This window comes from Anguilla rostrata, chromosome 2 (assembly GCF_018555375.3).
Source record: "Anguilla rostrata isolate EN2019 chromosome 2, ASM1855537v3, whole genome shotgun sequence".
Classification (NCBI taxonomy): domain Eukaryota; kingdom Metazoa; phylum Chordata; class Actinopteri; order Anguilliformes; family Anguillidae; genus Anguilla; species Anguilla rostrata.
In genome coordinates this window covers 28,529,989-28,549,044 of record NC_057934.1, presented here as the reverse complement: position 1 = coordinate 28,549,044, position 19,056 = coordinate 28,529,989, and the positions used below count along the sequence as shown (strand labels likewise).

At 40.6% G+C, this 19,056-nt stretch overlaps 1 protein-coding gene across 1 annotated transcript in view; it reads left to right on the top strand.

Moving 5' to 3' along the window:
- The window catches only part of znf646 (zinc finger protein 646), a 59,104-nt gene that overhangs the window by 1,563 nt on the left and 38,485 nt on the right, over positions 1–19,056 (top strand). The window contains exon 2 of the mRNA XM_064324436.1: positions 18,469–18,591. The gene's annotated coding sequence lies outside the window, so the exon portion shown is untranslated. The remainder of the gene's footprint in view (positions 1–18,468; positions 18,592–19,056) is intronic.

The following is a 19,056-nucleotide window of genomic DNA, read 5'->3' as shown; positions in this document are numbered from 1 at the left end:
CACCACAATGTCTGCTGACATTGTTTTCAAGTCTGTAGGTCGAACATAGTAGTAGTTCTGATTGTTTGATTGGTTAATAATTGCAATTTCAACTGACTTTTATAGCACTACCAAGTGGCCAATAGTGATGGGCAAAACAGTTCTTTTCAGTGTACTGAATCAGTAGAATCAGTTCACTAAAAAGATTTGTTCACCGAATCAGTGGCCTCAGTAGGGTTGGTGTCAGTCGATAGGGGTAGTGGGGGGGGGGGGGGGGGGGGGATATATATATTCATAAGTTTTCGTTTCAATTTTATTCTACACAATTTAGTTTGAAAGAATCGGTTTCATGTAGCCATTTCATTTCACTACATTTCCCAAAATGGGTTGTTTTAGCCCTAGATGCGGATTTCTGTACCGTGACTTGTTCTAACGGCTGCTTCACATAGGAAGTGCTGATGTACGTTGCCTACCTTTTCTCATAAAATGTAGTTGATAAAATAGTAGCCCTGACTAGCCTACTTTGAGACATGTTTAAAAAATCTTATTTTATTGAAAATAAACAGCACACTTGACAGTGATGTTTGATTATTATCCATTATTCCTTACCGTACCCACTCCCCTCCCCAGAGACTCCTCGCTCCTTGCATTCGCTACAGCAAGTCGAACGAACGAACTAGTGTTGTGTCGTTCGCCGAACGATTCGGGCAAGTGTACTGTTGTGTCGTTCGCAAACGATTTTGGCAGCATCTGCCGGTTGCTCCCTGCGATTTGACCTGCTTGTGTTTAACTGTGAACCTGGCTTTTACTATAAAGATGTCAGGTGGATAGACTGTAATCGATCAGTTTTACTTCGAACGTTCCATTGAACAAGTAACAGTAAAAATTTATTTTATGGGTCAGTGCTATTGGCTGTGGTAGCTACATCATACGGTCTCATAGAACTGTGATTAATGAAGGCTAACATCATGCTAGCCCTTGCTTTGTGTAGGTCTGATCACCGCTGCAGTGACATTAAGTATACAACAGGCTGCGATTCTTGTGAGAAATGTGTTGTCACGCTGAAGTGCACACACTGCTGTCTGCGTTCTAAAGCTCAGTTTCACCTAATGCTAGTTTTAGCCCTGCCCGCCAACTTGATGGCCAGATACTTCTTCTCCACTGTGCTGTACTTCGCCTCCCAATGTTACAGCTTCTGCCTAATGTAGAGCACAGGGCAGCCGGCCCCCCTCAACCTCCTGGGACAAATCGGTCCCTGGCCCACTGTTGATGTGTTTGTTTGCAGACAAAAAGGGAGAGCAAAGTTAGGTGTATAAAGTAGTTGTTCACTACAGCACTCCTGCTTTAACCTGTCAAATGTCTCTGTCCATTGGCCCAGATCTGAGGCACTCTTTCGGGTCAGATCAGTCAGGGGACTAGTCAGCTCTGAGAAAGCTGGAATGAATCTCCTGTAGTAGCCGGCCAGACCCAAGAATAGTCTAAACTCTTTATTATCTTGGGCCATGGGCAGGCTGCAATCACTGCTTATCAACCTGGGGATACACTTGCCCACTACACAAGTGGTACCTCAGATAATGTACTTCCCTCTGTCTAACTGCGCACTTCTTCGGGTCAGCCTTAAGCCCTGCACACCTCAGAGACCCAAGCGCTTCCCCCACATGGTCCATATGCTATTCCCAGGTGTCACTATAAATTATTACATCATCTAAATTGGCCATAGTGTATGGAGAGTGGGCCTGCAGCACCCGGTCCATGAGGCTTTGAAAAGTAGCAGGGGTCGTGAGCAGCCTAAAAGGAAGGGTGACAAATTGGTAAAACTTGAATGGAGCGAAGAAGGCCACTTTTTCCTTAGACTCTGGAGACAAGGGAATCTGCCAGTAGCCCTTGGTTAAATCCAACATCATAAAAAAACGTACGGTGCCCAGCCGGTTCAGGAGGTTGTCGACCCTTGGCGTAGGATATGCATCAAAGTGTCAGACATAATTCACCTTGTGATAACACAATAATCAATAGGGCTGCTCCATGCACTGTTTGATTATTCTGTTACTCCCATCCTCTAACATAGCCTTCAATAGAGGGTATGCATTGACGTCACTTTCCCACTGGAATACGCTCCCTCAGTCGGACTGAGTGGCAAAACATGCTGCGACATGGATGCCTTTAGTAGAGGAAACTGCAAACCCGGGAGTAAAACAAACGATTATCTGCTTAAATAAAAAGCAGTTGGACTCGACAGTGATCCTTACAACTTACCAAAGAATCAGTGGTCCATGGACATTCAACAAGAAATTGGAGCTATCTTTTTACAGACTGCCAAAAGCTAAAGAAAAGAGAAGCAAATAGATCGCTGCAATTCGCAGAAACAACTGGAATCTAGGCATGTGTCAGGTATGTTGGATTTTTGGGTAAAATCATACCTTAGTGTTAGCTAGCCAAGCATATAAATTATCTAACCATCCCCCCTTTGTTTGTAGAACACAAAGCTCATCATCATGGATGTTTTTAAATAAATGCTGACAAAAACTTTACAGTTACACAGAATATAAATGAAAGATGCTAAATATTTAATTGATGAGTAGTCAATACAGTACGTAACTTAAGGTATGATTTTACACAAAAATCCAACATACCTGACACAAAATGACAAAACAAAGCAACTCCCAGATTGTGTACAGTACAGGAGTGCAAATATGATTTGAGAGATGTTTGTAAGTTTACTGTACAAAAAGCTAAAAAAGGGATTAAAAGGAGATGTTGGGGTTAAATTATGGAATAATGCTAATATAAATTTAAGAATGTGTAACTCCTTTTTGGTTTTCAAAAGAATGGTTTATAAAGTTATTTTTGAGGGTTACAATTGTGAATGATTTTTATTTTATTATGTTTTATTTTTGGAAGGTAGCTTAATTGATAAGAATATAGGATAGGCATAAGCATTATTCTTCTGCCTGTGCTTTTTCAGTCACTACCTAATATGCCTACATAGATTGTTGACTTGTTTATATTGTCTAGACTGTTTATATTTATTGTATTGTGTGTGATGACTGAATAAAAAATACTACTACTACTACTACTACTACTACAACCGTAAATCCACGTTTCGGTGCCTGGATTCCAGTTGTTTCTGCGAATTAGAGCGATCCATTTGCTTCTCTTTTCTTTAGCTTTCGGCAGTCTGTAAAAAGATAGCTCCGATTTCTTGTTGAATCTGTTTGTACAGTCGATCGCACAACAGCTCTTTCCCATTTTAGATGTGTTTTTTGTGTTTTCGCGGCATTCAAGCTGAACGCTAATGCTGCCACTCAGTAGTTTTTCTGCCACTCAGTGGGTGTAACTGCAGTGACTCCCACTTACTGTGACGTCATGTGCATACCTTCTATTGACCCTTTGCGAAGCCCCTCCCTAGAACGGCCATTGTCCAATCCTAGGTTAGCAACCGTAACTAGACGCGGGTGGCCTGGCAAACTTTTTTCAGACGAGAGCAAAATGCCGAAATAGTGTGCCTACGGAAACTGCAACTCTGACAGTAGGTATCCCAAATGTTTAGAGGGGGCAGTTTTTTTTTTTTTTGCGTTACCAAAGCCAAAAACACAAGAGGAGAGATGCCGGATGTGGATTAAACGGTGTGGGAGACCTGATTCACAGCTAAATCCATCCAAAATCAACAAGAACACCTTCGTCTGCGGATGCTAACGTTAGCTAGCAGACAGCACAGCTGGCTAAAGAATAGCTAATTATATATAAAAAATAAACTCATGCAAATTAATGACTGACAGTATTCCTTCAAATATTTCTTTCTAATAATTTTTTATTTTTTAACGTGGATGCTCCGTTTGGGCAAGGATCCACTCCAAGGATCAGCTTGGAAGTATCCTGGAATATAGCCTACTATGCGCGTAATGTAAATTTTCTGGTAGAAATTTAATAATAGCAATAATAGGAGCCAGGTTTAAACGTTATCCTAAAATTAAATAAAACCATATATTGGCTTACCCTGCAGCGCAAGAACATTGTTGCTCCTTTATATAGTGGTCGTGCACATGAACTGTCAAAACGTGAGGTGCCTGACTCTTGCATTGCTATCTGTGCGCTTTAGCCTCTATTTTAATGTCATTACTGTCACTCTTCCGACAAATGGTATCATGAATGTAGTCTTCAAAAGCATATTGCAGTCCTTTCTGTCTACTTCTCTCTGATATTTGAAATGTATTACTCCAGAAATCTGTAATTTCCTTTGGAATATCTCTCGCTGGTATAATTGATAACTCCAATGATATGCGGGTCTGAAAGCTTGCCAGGCGTAGCAACAGTAACCAAGGGGGGTGGGACTTAGCTAACGGTCAATTCAGCCTGAACAGTTTTCTTTTTGTGTTCAGGCAATCTATAGGGCAGACCGGAACACAGTCACCCCTGGAGATGTTTCAGTATTGTGGTGGATGAGATTTGTGCGCTCTGGCAGGGGGAGAACACATCCGCAAGAGGCTTCTGCTACTGGGTCTCTGACACAGTGGGAGATAGTCATCACAAAGGGCCGGAGTAGAATTAGTCGGTTTTGTTAACTCTGGAACCAACTCATCTTTCTCAATCACTGTGGTAACCAAAGAAACAGGAGTCATTTCCATGCTTTTAGGAGGTTGAGGCGGTATATCTATGTTCCCCTACCCCTGCTTATTGTTCTAAAAAATTGGCCCATTGGAGTGAACCGAGTTGATGCAGTAGCCTATGTTTTTTTTCTGAGACTGCATCAATTTATAGGGCAGTGTGGTGTTCGAAATATCATTCACATTTGTTACGATCAAGTCTAGGGTCAGGCCAGAACAATATGAATGGTAAGGGAAATCAGTGAGGAATGGGTAAGGGTAATGTATTGCAAACCGACTAGGAACTCTGGTCCGTATCTGCCTATCCAAATCTAACTGGCTCGCTGGATAGCCTTCAAAGGGTACTGGGCAGGGGGTGGCTTTGAACATTGAACGTATATAACCGAAATATTTTGAGCAGTAATACTTACATAGCAATGATGAAATCTTATCTATGTTCAGTAGATGGAGACAGAGACAGTATCAATGATACTGTTCTATTCGCTTCTGTTTTGCTCCAGAAAACAATGTCAGCTAGGTCTCTCAGCAAACATATGGCTTAGCTATGCCCAGAAGTACTCAATAATAATAGTATTTTCCAAGAAATTACGCAAACTCGTTGACCACGTTTCGTTAGGTGCAGTGTCTTTTACTGCTACCACCGAGTGAATATGTAAGTGAATGCGATGATAAGAGAATTTTCGGTTACACTGACCTATAAAGCGTTATTCCAAAAGCAGAATTAGACATGTTATACATCGTTAGAATGTCACCTACTGAATGAATGAATTGTCAATCAAGCCAGACTGTACTAAAAAGAGCGACAACGCCATAAACAACAGGTGTGGTATTACGCACAGCTATTTTGGAAAATACCCAGGCATCACAAATGCGTGTATATTTCACAAAGGGATTGTCCAAGACAATATATGACCACTCAGTCTCAAAAGGGACATCTCAACGCGTAAAACCAATGGTAAGGTTGTATATTTATTCAATATTTAGTCCCAGATATCGACTGTAGAATGACATGGTATCATTTTTTAAAACATTTTCTCGTTTATTTCGTTTTTCAGTGAGCAGCGTTTTCACTGCTGTATTGGCATATTTTAGGGTTATTACATTACATTACATTATAGGCATTTAGCAGACGCTCTTATCCAGAGCGACGTACAACAAGTGCATAGGTTTCATGATGTTGTATTGTCGGGTTTATCTTGTTGCTGTGACGGAATACGATTTTTTAGTGGTGAAAGAATATTTTTATGAATGCCAAGATCGACAGTATTGTCCATAATGTCATGGGTGGGGGTTGTGGTTGTATATGAGATTGCAGGGAGGGGGTGCGTGTTAAATGAATGACCAGAGGGACAATGGTGGTGCTGCGAAACTCCGTATTCGGCGTAGTTGTCGTGTATCGTCTAGTAATGAAACTAAAAAAATGTGTTTCTGTTTTTAACCCTCTGGGGTCTAAGGGTAAAATGAGGCACACTGGTGATTGTGCCATGCTCTGACATTTGTGTAACTTTCATCAACTTTATATGCAGTGATTCCAAAGTGTTTCATATCTCTGTTTTCAGCACAAACTCAGCTACAGTAAGTAGGTCATAATCATATGTGGATTGCAAATTGCTCTAAAAATACACAAACTGTAAACAGTAGTTTTGAACATGCACAGGAATATTGTAATAAAACACACTAAACAATTGTGACTTTTTTTGATCACTGAAATGTGTTCATAAAGGTCTTGGCCTTTCTGTAATGAATATGCATTGGGTAGGAATACCCCCCAATACCCCATGAATAGGACGGAGTGTAGCACAGTGGGTAAGGAACTGGACTTGTAACCGAAAGGTCGTAGGTTCGATTCCCGGGTAAGGACACTGCCGTTGTACCCTTGAGCAAGGTACTTAACCGAAATTGCTTCAGTATATATCCAGCTGTATAAATGGATACAATGTAAAATGCTATGTAAAAAAGTTGTGTAAGTCGCTCTGGATAAGAGCGTCTGCTAAATGCCTGTAATGTAATGTAATGTAATGTAATGAATACCTGCCAGCTAAGTAGGCTATTCACACCTGGCCGCATGCCTCCCCACCACTAAGACAAAGACTCAGTGAGCCATTTAGAAGACAGAAACAAAGACATCTTTTGATTTTCAGAACGTCTATTGAAGCAAACTATACGCATGGAAGATGAGATGAGACTGGTGTTCTCTTGCAACGCTTGCTTGCTTGCTCTTGGCTAGTGGTGAACTAGGCCCTGTTATCTGATCAGCATCTCTGTAAATATGATAAAAACAAAATTGTTAGGAAATGTGACATCAAATCAAACTTTATTTATATAGCACATTTCCTTCAACAGGTGAAAATTAAATGCTTTACAAAAAAGGGGCAAACCACTAACTAATGAAAACAAAACTTAGGAAATGTGACATGGTTACATCATATACAAACAAAGAACCAAACAAACACGACCAGACGCAGAGAGGTAGCCTATAATTTTGAGAAGCAATGGTTAGAATCGTTCGTAGTGTGGGAATTTACAAGCACGCATATTAGTGAATATTCCTACAAACACACAGAGAATGTAATGCAGCACACATTTACAAATAATGCAAGCTATCAACGAAACAACATTAGCTAAACTAAATAAACATTGATATTCCAGCTCAACTACAAGCAACTCATCAATAAGAATGCCTCAATCTGAAGTAGGCTAGGTCTGTTTAGCTAAGTGGTTATTATATTGCTATTTCTCGAATTTACTTGCAGTATGCTAATATCGATTGTGCGAGGACATCAGTTTTAGAATCCTAGCCACGCCACGGGCTATTTATTACCAATATGGTCGAAAAAAATACAGTCTACCTGCTACTTCTAACACACAACCAGACGCAGAGAGCCTAGCCTATAATTCTGAGATGCAATAGTTTGAATCGTTCGTAGTGTGGGAATTTACAAATGCGCATATTGCTGGATATTTGTACAAACACAGAGATTGCAATCCAGTACACACATTTACCAATATGATCATAAGAAATATACTTACTCATGAAGTTGATCCTCAGCTGGATCAGTTCGCTGTTCGAAATGACACCGCTCTTCATCAATGTCGGCTTCCGGACGGACCATTTTCCAAAATTAAACGAAATGTTCACCTCAAAAGAAGTGAATTAGGCTACAATTTGACATTCTATCCTGCTTTCGCAGGCTTGGCATTTCTCACATGGATCTCGCATCGCCCCTCCCCTACTCTCCTTCTATGGAGAGTAGTTATAATGTCGTTAACATGTGAATGCGATTTGGGCGGACTTCCTGATGAGCGAAATTCACATAGTAATGAGTAAGGATTAACGAAGCATACATGATCTAATTAATCAAATTTGGAACATTTAAAACAATTCATGTCATTTGTCAATGGGCGCATTGGAAAGTCGCGATTCTAAGGTTTCTGTCAATGTTTTTGTTGCGTCTGTATGATAACTATTAGGCTACACTTATTATTTACTGAATAAAAAATGGTTGTTATAAAAGTAACGTTATGTACATACTCATTCATTGTCTAACATTAGGCTAACTTACGCTGTCCTTACACTGCCGAGCCGGGTTAAAATGCTGCAGCAGACCTGGGGTAGAATTAAGCCGCGTTTCCACCACAGGAACTTTACCCCTGAACTAGGAACCTTTTGAGGAACTCACTGCGTTCCGAACGCAGGAACTAGGGTCTAAAATAAGTTCCGGGGTCTTTATTTTACCCCCAAAAAAGTCCCTGCTCGGGGGGTAGTACTTTCCAAAAGTACCGGAACCTTTGGGGTGGGGCGCAAGCGCTGAAAATTTCTGATTGGTCGACTACTTGCAGTGTTTTATTTCAACCGCCATTTTTAAAAATCTGCAGCCGCAAACCGATTTATTTTCATAATAACTTGAAATCAAACTTGTATGTTATGCGGCGCAGTAGCCTACTTTTGGTTATAGCATGCCAACGTCTTGGAATTATAACGTGTGCTCTTCTGTTCTTTTCTTGCTTTAGTATTCGTTTTATAAAATGCTAAGCATTCGTGCTGGGACAGCATATTACGTACCAAAACATTCAAACGGTTTAATTCGGATGCTGAATATTTTCTTCCGGATTTTCTTTGTTAGCCCGTTGTAATTGACTCAAAACGTTTGATACAGTTATGTGAGGTATGCGGTAGTTATGCGTAATTTACATTGGTGATACAGTAAAAGCAAACTGGAAATCACCTTCCGCACTTTTTGTCAGGGTAAAATAACAGGTTAATTCTAGTAATCGTCCCTTTAGCTTTTTCAGACTGCCGTAATTTTACTCTGCCATTCTTCAATTCCACAAAAAGACCAGGAAGACTATGGACTAATTTATGGTGCATGGTTCGCATCTGGAGGGCACACTTCGCTGCTCGGCTAGCAGTAACTTCGAAGGAAAGCAAACGGTGGCTGTACCACTGCTAAGTCCGAGTTTTCGTTCTATTCTTGTCATTTTGCGATTAGCTTATATGGAATTGACGATGAGAAAGTAATCAATTCAACAGCAAATTGTTTACAACGTGTGCATGTTTTCTGCTGTTGTTGCCAGTTATTTGTGGAATGTGAATGCATTCTGTCGCCTCGGATGTCAAGACATGAAAGTGAATGTTCGCATAAAAACATAATGAATGTGTTTGAGAGGATATATAAAACAGTTACAATCTGACTATTTGGCCTGTTATATCCTATGTGTTGCATAACAATGGTCCAAGTTCAACTACCAACGACAGTTTTGCTTGACAATGGTAAAATATGCCCAAACGGCTGCGGAAGAATATTTCAATTTCAGGTGATTAAATCGATAAAAATCAATAAATACAAAAGTAACCATATATAGTCATTGTTGGTAACCCGTTGTATATAAGTGGAATAAACCCCTCCGGGCTGTCCCGGTTATTAGAAAATAATGTAGGCTACTTCGGTGGTAGTATGGGGTTACAGAAGAAATCATAGGACAGATGGACCGACGACAACGTCGCTTTTTCATACGTCAGTGGGCTAATTTGCCTAACCTTCGCGGGACTTTAGACCGCGGTGGAAACGCAGACAACAATGGGCTGAAGGAACCTTTTAGTTCCTTGAAAAGTAGTTCCTGGGATTAAAAGTTCTGGGTACTTTTGGTGGAAACGCGGCTTTAGTGATGATCAATTTCCACAAATGTTCTTTATCCACCTTTTGCTCGGTATGAACATCTTTACACTGCAGAGAAGAATTTGCGGGATTTGCTGTGGCTCGTGCAATTATGTATCTCATGCATCATCATCGTGAATGATTGTTGTGATATTTTTGAAACAACTGCCTTGTTTCTGGTTTTGCTAGCTAAACTGTTCAAGAATAAAGCTGAGCTGGGTGTTAAATTAGCAATCAGAATAAGAAGAATAAAACAAAAACAAAGGAGATTTCATCAAAAAAGGGCATCAAGGCTGAAGGAATATATGAAAAAGCGTAATAAAATAATAACAACACTAATCCATACTGCCGTATTCTTTATTTAGTTTTCTCCGGCTTGACATCTTTACACAGAAATCAGACCCGGCTCTGCTCCACCTATATCCCGGCTTATATATTGATGAACTTGATGGCAATGTAAATAACGGTAACGTTAAGGCCAGTTAAGATCAATGATTCGCAACGAGACGAAACGGTTTTAGGATGTTGCAGAGAAAATTGCAGCGGTGTGAACTGGTTAGTTGCAGAGCCTCTGAAGCCGTTGCCTAGGGTCTCAGAAGACCCACCTTATCAAATCGCCAAGTGCAGTTTTAGAATGTTTACAATCAGACGTCTTGGAATTTTGCAAGTTGCATCCAGTCTCGCTGCAAATTATTGATCTGGACTGGCCTTTGGCTACATTGCAATGCTGCAACAAGGTAGCATTGCATTCGAGAAACGGTTTGCAAGGTTGGTAGCATTAGCTAGCCTTTTTTTCTAATTGTTAGCTGACATTAGATTGTTTTAATTACATTAGCTAGCTAGCTAACGCAACGTTACCTGATATGAGAGATGGGTACTGTGCGCAACGTTGTCTAAACTAATGTTGCCTTTATTGACATGGTCCGGTAGCTAGCGTTAGCTGTGCAAATAGCTATGTAATTTAGTAACGTTACATTGTCATCAAATGCAATACAAAATCTACATCAACAAATAATATGACCTCTCATGTTACACAAAAACTTTTTAGGGTTCCATAACCCCCCCCCCCCTACTTTTAACGCCAGCAGACACCGGAAAAACAGTACTCCGCTCACACAAGTGAGTTGAAGAGCAAGCCTGTTGCGTTAGCTCCGCCTACCCTCTCTGGCGGACCAACCACTGATGGGTGATGGAAAACGCGTCACTATCTATGCGCCACTTGTGATTTTTTCCCGGGAATGTCGCCACAGACACCCAGTTCTTTAATCATAAATTATTATAATAATAATAATATAAATTAATATAATAATAGGCTCAATCACCATTGTGTTACCTAATTCAGCGATAGATAGTGACTTAACAGACATTTATTTTAATGAAAATCTTCGAGATTATTACTTTAACAATTTGCCTAATTAGCTGATGTTAGCAGCAATACGTGAATTCCTTTGATTTCAGCTAACTAGCTGTGTAGTTATGTTATAAAGCTAATATCTGTACATGATAATTAAAAGTGACAGCGCGATAAGATAAGTACTCAATTCGTACTATTTATAGCCAAGAACACAGTTCAGTTCAGGCAGTGAACATTATTCTGACCTAACTTATGCCAAGTCAAACTAGAGGGAAGAACAGGCTACAATATTAGGATGAAAGTACAAATTATAAAAAGTGCTGGAATGGGGGTACATGTAACATGAGTGTCATGAAAGATTTTAAGTGAAATGATTCAGAGTGGTGGCAGTTAGTCCAGGTATAGTCTGTAGAGATGCGTCTTTGAACCACGGCGGAAGATGGGTAGTGAGGGACAGGTTCAAAGAGGGACAGGGAGTTCATTCCACCACTGGGGAGCTAGGGTGGAGAAGCTCCGTGATCCCTTTACTTGGATGAGAGGGGGTGCAAGGCACCCTGCTGTTGCAGAGCGGAGTGATCGAGCAGGTGGAGTCGAATCATGTCCTGTAAGTAGACAGGCTGTCCTGTTGGCTGCAGTGTAGGTGAGGGTCAGGACTTTGAACATGATCATGGCAGCAATCAGTAGCCAGTGGAGTGACCTCAGCAGAGGAGTGAAATGGAAGAACTTGGGAAGGTTGAAGGCAAGTCGGGCAGCAGCATTTTGAATCATCTGTAGTGGCTGTATGGCACTAGCTGGCAGGCTTGCAAGAAGACTGTTGCAGTAATCAAGGTGGGAGGTCACTATAACCTGGACAAGCAGCTGGTCAGAGTGCGTAGTCAGATATGGTCGAATCCCCCTGATGTTGTACAGGAGGAATCTGCAGGACCGTGATGTTGCCATGATGTGCTCCTTGAGGTCCAGCTGGTCTAGGACCACCCCCAGGCTCTTTGCAAAGTGAGAGGCAGTCACTGTGGTGCCATCAACTGTGATTGAGAGCTCACATAGTAGGGGGGTCTTGTATGAAAAGAACAGCAGCTCAGTTTTGTTGAGGTTGAGCTTCAGGTGGTGGCTGGCCATCCAGGTTGAGATGTCAGCCAGGCAGGAAGATATTTTATCATTAACCTGTGAGGCAGAGGGGGGAAGAGAGAAGAAGAGTTGCGATACTGTGATAGGAAAAGCCGTGTGAATTAATAACTGAACCAAGAGATTGGGTGTATATGGAGAATAGCAGAGGACCCAGTACAGATCCCTGTGGTACTCCCGTAACAAGGGGATGAGGTGTGCAGACCCCCAGGTGACTTCGTAGGACCTATCTGCAAGACAGGAAGCGAACCAAGACTGGGTGGTCCAAGAAATGCCCATCTCAGCCAAGGTGGAGAGGAGTAGTTTGTAGCTGACAAATTGCTGCAGACAGGTCAAGGAGGAATAAGACAGAGGAGAGGCGTGAGGCTCTTGCAGTGGCTAGTGCCTCTGTCACAGCCAGAAGGGCAGTCTCTGTTGAGTGCCCGGTTCGGAAGCCAGGCTGGGGTGGTCTAGCAGGTTGTTCTAATGGAGAAAAGAGGTTAGTTGTTTAAGCACTGCTTTCTCAAGGGTTTTGGACAAAAAAAGGTAGAAGCGATATGGGTTGATAATGCATTACATCAGTGGGGTCTGAGGTGGGGATGCCACGGTGAGGAAATTTTCCCACCGATTAATAAACTCATGACAACACTGGTGTTACCGCTAACACCGGACATTTTACAAGATATTCGCCGATGACGCTCAATATCTGTAGAGCGCTTACTTTGAGCTTTAACGTTAGATCTTTAGATCTTCCCCTTACTTTGAACAACACGAATGCTTAGAAGGTTGGTTCATTACTATTTTTTTATTAGAAACACAACAACAACAAAACAAAGTGCAATGACAAACTCTCTTATATTAAACATAGAAATAGAACTTTTATTAACAAAACGAATAAGATGGATGACGGCTTGGCCTAGGCATACCCGTGCTGTAATATAAAATAACACAAATTGCACAAAGTTTTAAATAATATATTAAATAAAAAAGTGCAATTAGCAAACACTGTGGAACCAAATAAATAAGAAACTAATTCAAAAAGGAACCAAATAAGAAACCAATAAAAAAAAAAACAAAGCCTTCCACATTGTAGCGTAATGTAAGATAAATGGCAAAAGTCAACAGGCTTTTCAAAATGAAAAAAAAAAATTAAAACTAAATTGGCAATTGGCGACAGTGCTTTACATGTTCTTTGCCAGGAGAACCAACATGAATCTGACTCCGCTACTCTGTGCTGCGACTCTGCTGCGCACCCGGACGGAGCAGACACTTTTAGTTTATAATTGTAGTGTCCGTTGTCCTACTAGAGTGAGAGCACCTATTATCGACCACCCGAGGTGGGGGACGTGCAGGGTTCGAGTTATAATCTGAGCTTTGTGGGGGTCTCTGAAATAACTAACGTTAGGGGCGGAGATAAATAAATAATAGCCCAACGAAGTCCGTAGCAGCAAAGCTAGTGCTAGCTGTCATGCTAGCAGGTGAATTCCAGTTGTCTAAAGCTGTTTTTTGTTTCTTTGTGAAAAAACCGAAACTAGCCAGGCTTGTAGACCCCGTCGGCAGCAGCGGCCTTTTTTCGGCGGCATGGTAGCTAGTAGGGATGTATCTGAATACTGCTCGTTATTATCCGGATTCGAAAAAAATGAGAGAGAGAGAGAGTGTTACGCATGGCTGCTAGCTGTATCTGGAACTCCGGCACACACACCAACAAACTTTGAGCCACTGCGCTGCAAACCGTTTAATTAATAAGTTCTGTGCGTCAGCCATTATGTTTCTTCAAATCGAATATCATTGTGAATGGCCACAAGATAAAAATGCCCATTCTGTTTGCAACATAGGAATTTTATTTCACTAACTAGTTTCATTTACTACACATTATTTAAAAGTGATCGCTATATTCTGTAGTCGCCCCCACCGAGGCAGTGCACAGCGGGCTGAGAGCTGACCATTCTCGGCTATCACTCAGGGAAACTCTTGCATCGAGGAGGAGGAGACGTCAGGTGCGGGAGCTAGCGAGACAAAAGCCTGGTGTGGTAGCTGGATTTCTTTCAAACCCCTGCAACCTATAACCTACATCAAAATGAAGCTTAGAACCTGTAGTTTTAGCTGTATGTGTTAATTTCCTCCATTTAAAAAAATATTTTTTATGAAACGTTTTACCTTGTATTTCAGTCAATATTCATCCATTTAAGATGTAACATGCTGTATGTATCAGCCATAGGTCTTGGCTATCAACTGAACACGAAATCCAGTCCAGATTTTCATGGTAGGCTAACAGTTGCCACCAAGGGAAAATATGAGGACATCAGATGGTTTGCAGTCTATCCAAACTTAATTCAGTAGGGAAAAAAATAAAACAGGCAAAAAAGTTCATGTATTACTGTTATGTAATTACTGTTGTAAAGTGGTCATTCACGTTTCCCTAGCGAACTGTTACATCAAGAAACGCGAACGCAGCATCATTGGAATTTAAGATTATTCCCTTCAACTGAAGGACATTTTTCTATCTTTACTGTAAATAGTTTCTATTTCCAATGCAAAACAGAATCTTTCCATTTATATAGGCTATATATATCCATGCCTGTTATAGCTCGCATCAAATTTAAAACATTGGTCCTAGCATACCAGGCAGTCAAGGGATCAGCCCCAGCATACCGCCACAAGATATTTGAACCCTACATGCCAGCCAGATCCCTCCGTTCTGCTACCTCAGGACGCCTAGCACCTCCCCCTCTTCGCACCTGCACGTCCAGAACACGTCTCCTGTCTGTTCTGGCCCCACAATGGTGGAATGACCTCCCTGTGGAGGTCAGAACAGCTGAGACACTGACCCATTTCAAACGACGACTGAAGACTCACCTCTTCAGGCTGCACCTCTCCCCATCCCTCCCTACCCCCCTGTAAATGACTGTAAGCTTAGGGTTGTAACTAGGCAGCTGTTTCGTAGGTGACTTGGGTGCATTAACTGTCTTAACTACTGCTTATATTTTTTCCATAGATTGCGTTGTTGCCGTTCTCGTTGTTTAGTGTTAATCAGTTTAACCTTCAGGGTCCAAGTTGAGCTATGCAGTTCTTCCCTGCACTTGGACCGGTACTTCTCTCTAGGGGTTTCGTCATACTTGTTCCTGGTTATGGTTATACACTTTGTTGTACGTCGCTCTGGATAAGAGCGTCTGCCAAATGCCTGTAATGTAATTATATATATATATATATATATATATATATATATATATTTCAGTTTCTGATTGTTCAATGTCCCCCCAGTTAAAGGGGGTGGGATTTAACTTGACTTCCGGTATAAACCATGCCCACTTCTCTGCACACCCCTAGTAGCTAGTCTATATTAGGCTACTACTTTCTATTCAATATATTATAAAGATAATGTTGGCTGATACATGTAGAGTGAGAGCACCTATTTTTGAGCACCCGAGGGGGAGACGTGTATCGACCACCTTAACCGCTAGTGTATTTATTTTGTATTTATCAGAGAGAACTGGACATTCTGCCCTATTAAAATGTAAGTCCTGTAAAAATGCACATCATAAACGTCTAAATGTAAAAAACCAACTTTATACATATACATTTAGTTGGTAAATAAGGCTGTATTAATATGTCAACTTTAAGACAAGCAACACGCTCGGAATTATCTCATCGCGACCCATTAAATCCAATGGCGCAGACGTTGCGTCATAATTTCCAAATGGTTTCCTAATGGCTATTCTGCATCTGTAAGCGACTTGGCTTACAACTGTGAATATGTACAGATTCCTAGACGTGCTGATAGCTAGGGTTGGGTTGGTTTCCGGTTTTGCCGGTCCGGTCCGGTATACGAGCTTGAACTGGTTTGATTTTATGCGAACCGACTGAACTGGCATTTGTCATTGTGAGATGTAGCCTACTGCAGGGTTTGTACGGTCATGAAAAACCTGGAAAAGTCATTGAAACTTAAAATGCAATTTCCAGCCCCTGTAAAAGTTATGGAAAATAATATTATTTAACAGTTATACTGTTACGCCTAAAATGTGTCCACTCTTCAAGGAATTGCGTGTTATGCATTCAAACGACAAAGCGCTTCTCGTCATGTTAATACTGCTAATCAACCGCCAGTAAACTGCATCGGAGAAATTAGCTGTTTCAACCGGGTCGCTACACAAAACACTACGTTAATGTTTAAAAAAAAAAAATGCTGTAATCGTTTGCTTCAACTTTTCAGCTTTCGATAACGCTAATAAATTGTACTTCAGGTAACATAAGTTAATGCATTAGCTCTCTGTGTCGCGTGACAGTGGAGTGCAGCGAAAGGGAGTGATTGAAGGCTAATATTAACCAATTTAAAATCAGCATTAAAGGTAAGAATGTCAAGCTCACGATTGGTTAGAAGGGTCACCATCAGCTCACAAGGCACATACTGAGTGTAATAACTAGCGAATGTACAGAGAAAGACGTTTGACTGGAAAAAGAAAAAAAGGTCGCACCAGAACAATTATTTGCACTCGCACAAATGCTCCCAATTATATTTCGAGGTCGCACAGATTAAATTTTGGGAGCATATGCGACCAAAATGGTCGCAATTTCGAGCCCTGTTTGAGACATTATTCGACTATTCGAATTAAAAAATGAAAGAATGCATCTAAGTGTGTCTGTCTGGTGTTTATTTGTTTTAGAGAGGCACCATATGTTTCAGATGCAGACCTAATTTTACTTAGTGTTACAATAAATAATTTTAAATCATCCCGCTGAGATAAAGTCATTTGTTTTGGTCATGGAAATTCAGTTAAAGGTTGTGGAGAAGTCATGGAAAAGTCATTGAAAATCATTGGTGAAAAAGTGTATGAACCCTGAGGGTGGAAATTACCTAATTTCATTGAGCTCATTAGGGAGGAGTCACACCAGGTGAAACAGAAATTAACAAGACATTACAGGGCTATTTAAAACAGTACCACATGACTACATACAACTGTGTTTAACTAAGGCACAACTATGTTCTCTTACTAAGAGCTGAAACAAATTAAGGAGAAATATGCTTATCTGAACTAAGGCACGACTATGTTCTCTAACTAACAACTGCTGGAACAAATTAAGCAAAGATAAGCTTATCTGAAAACATGGAGTAGTAGCCGACGACACAATCAGATGCACACTGAAATCTCCCTGTTATAGCCAGTGGGGAAATCCTGAGCAGTGCTGCGCTGGACGTCATATTGGTTTCTACAACTTCTGACTCCTCGTGCTCTTAAAGGAGTACCATGGTGATATTCACACTTTCTTGGTTTTATGTGCTATTTGCACAAGAGGCATTGAAGAAACACAGTGAGTAAAGTATTAAATATGTCCGTTCTGTATTTTTGGAGAAATATGTGTTTTAAATTTATCGTCCTATTTTCAACCGGTTGAGAAAGTTGTCAACTTGGTGCGTCACGAACACAGTAACCACTCCCCTTTCCACGCCCCGTAAACCCATGGATAACTTGAGACCCATAGTTTGCGTCGCTGGCTTACAGGCAAGACAATGCAAATATTTGACTAACGTTAGGTTCACTTAAATTCGAGTGCCTTTTAAGGACTATTAGATTATTTCTGGTTATATTCATTTAGCTAGCTAGCTAACGTTAGCTAGCTAGGTAGTTTGCTTTCATAAGGCAATGTTATCGATAACGTTAGCTAGCTAGTTTGCTTTTATGAGGACGTTATAGTTGTGCTTTTATCTTAACTTGGCTAGCTAGATAGCAAAAATTATAATTGGATATAAGTCAACGACCTTACCTTAGCTATCTGTCGATACTTGATATACTACTAAGCTAGCTAGCTTGTGAAAAGTCTCCCAAAAAGAGCACGTATCATGGGGGTAGCTATGGTAACGGGGCACGGTCTGTCAATCATAGCTAACTGACAGTTCTCATTACCACGCCCAGACGGTTCGGGTGAACTTTTATAGTGGGAAATTTAGGCTTAGAAAAATATGTTTTAAAGTACATTGAAATGACTGAATAATAAAAAAATTATGCTCATTTGTTTTGTTGTTGCCTAAAGACAACTGGGAAGTGTCACGTTCAACCACCATGTTACTCCTTTAAGTTCCTTTATATGCTCAATGGGTGTACCTCATAAAATGACCACTTTGTGTATTTTTTTTCCACACACATCATCATGAATATGGTGGAAACCTGGAATGTAAATCTTCAGAAAAACTTTTATCTATTAATCAATAATTTGGGACTTAAGGTGGGATTTATCAAGTGCCTATTAAAAATATTGACCTGCTATTTCTTTATAATTTCAGCTGCACTCAAAAAGTTGACTTGGAACAAGCAAGGACCAGAGGAATTAACAGGGATCAGCACAAGATTGAAATGTGGTTTAGGGACAAAGTTATTGTGTGGCACATTCAGCAGATGTTCATCAGGTGAGTGGTACTATTAATGTGATGCTAGCTAATGTTAAGTGGCTTTGTAATGACAGTTAATGTAATAAAACAGTTAATGTAATTACTTTGGCCTGTTAATATAATAACTGCCGGTCAATGTACTAACTGCCAATTACATTATTACATCACATTATTATGGTGGTAATTCTATTAATTTCTTTAACCCCCAATTTGATGCAGGCATCTAAAATGTTTTTGTAATTTTTCTCCTCTGGAGAGTGAGAAAAAAACTGTGTGTTATCTGGAGGTTTACTGCTGACAAGCCTGATTTACAGCTGATTGCAGGTCTTGCACACAGAAAGGTAAAACCACGTGGCTTTATTGTTTCCAAGTGAATTTTGTTTGTGGGATAACTAACCATTATGAACAAATTTTGAACATAGAATCTCTACAAAAGGACAGCGTTTTACTGAAATACAGGGCTTAGTCAAAAAGAGAATGGGT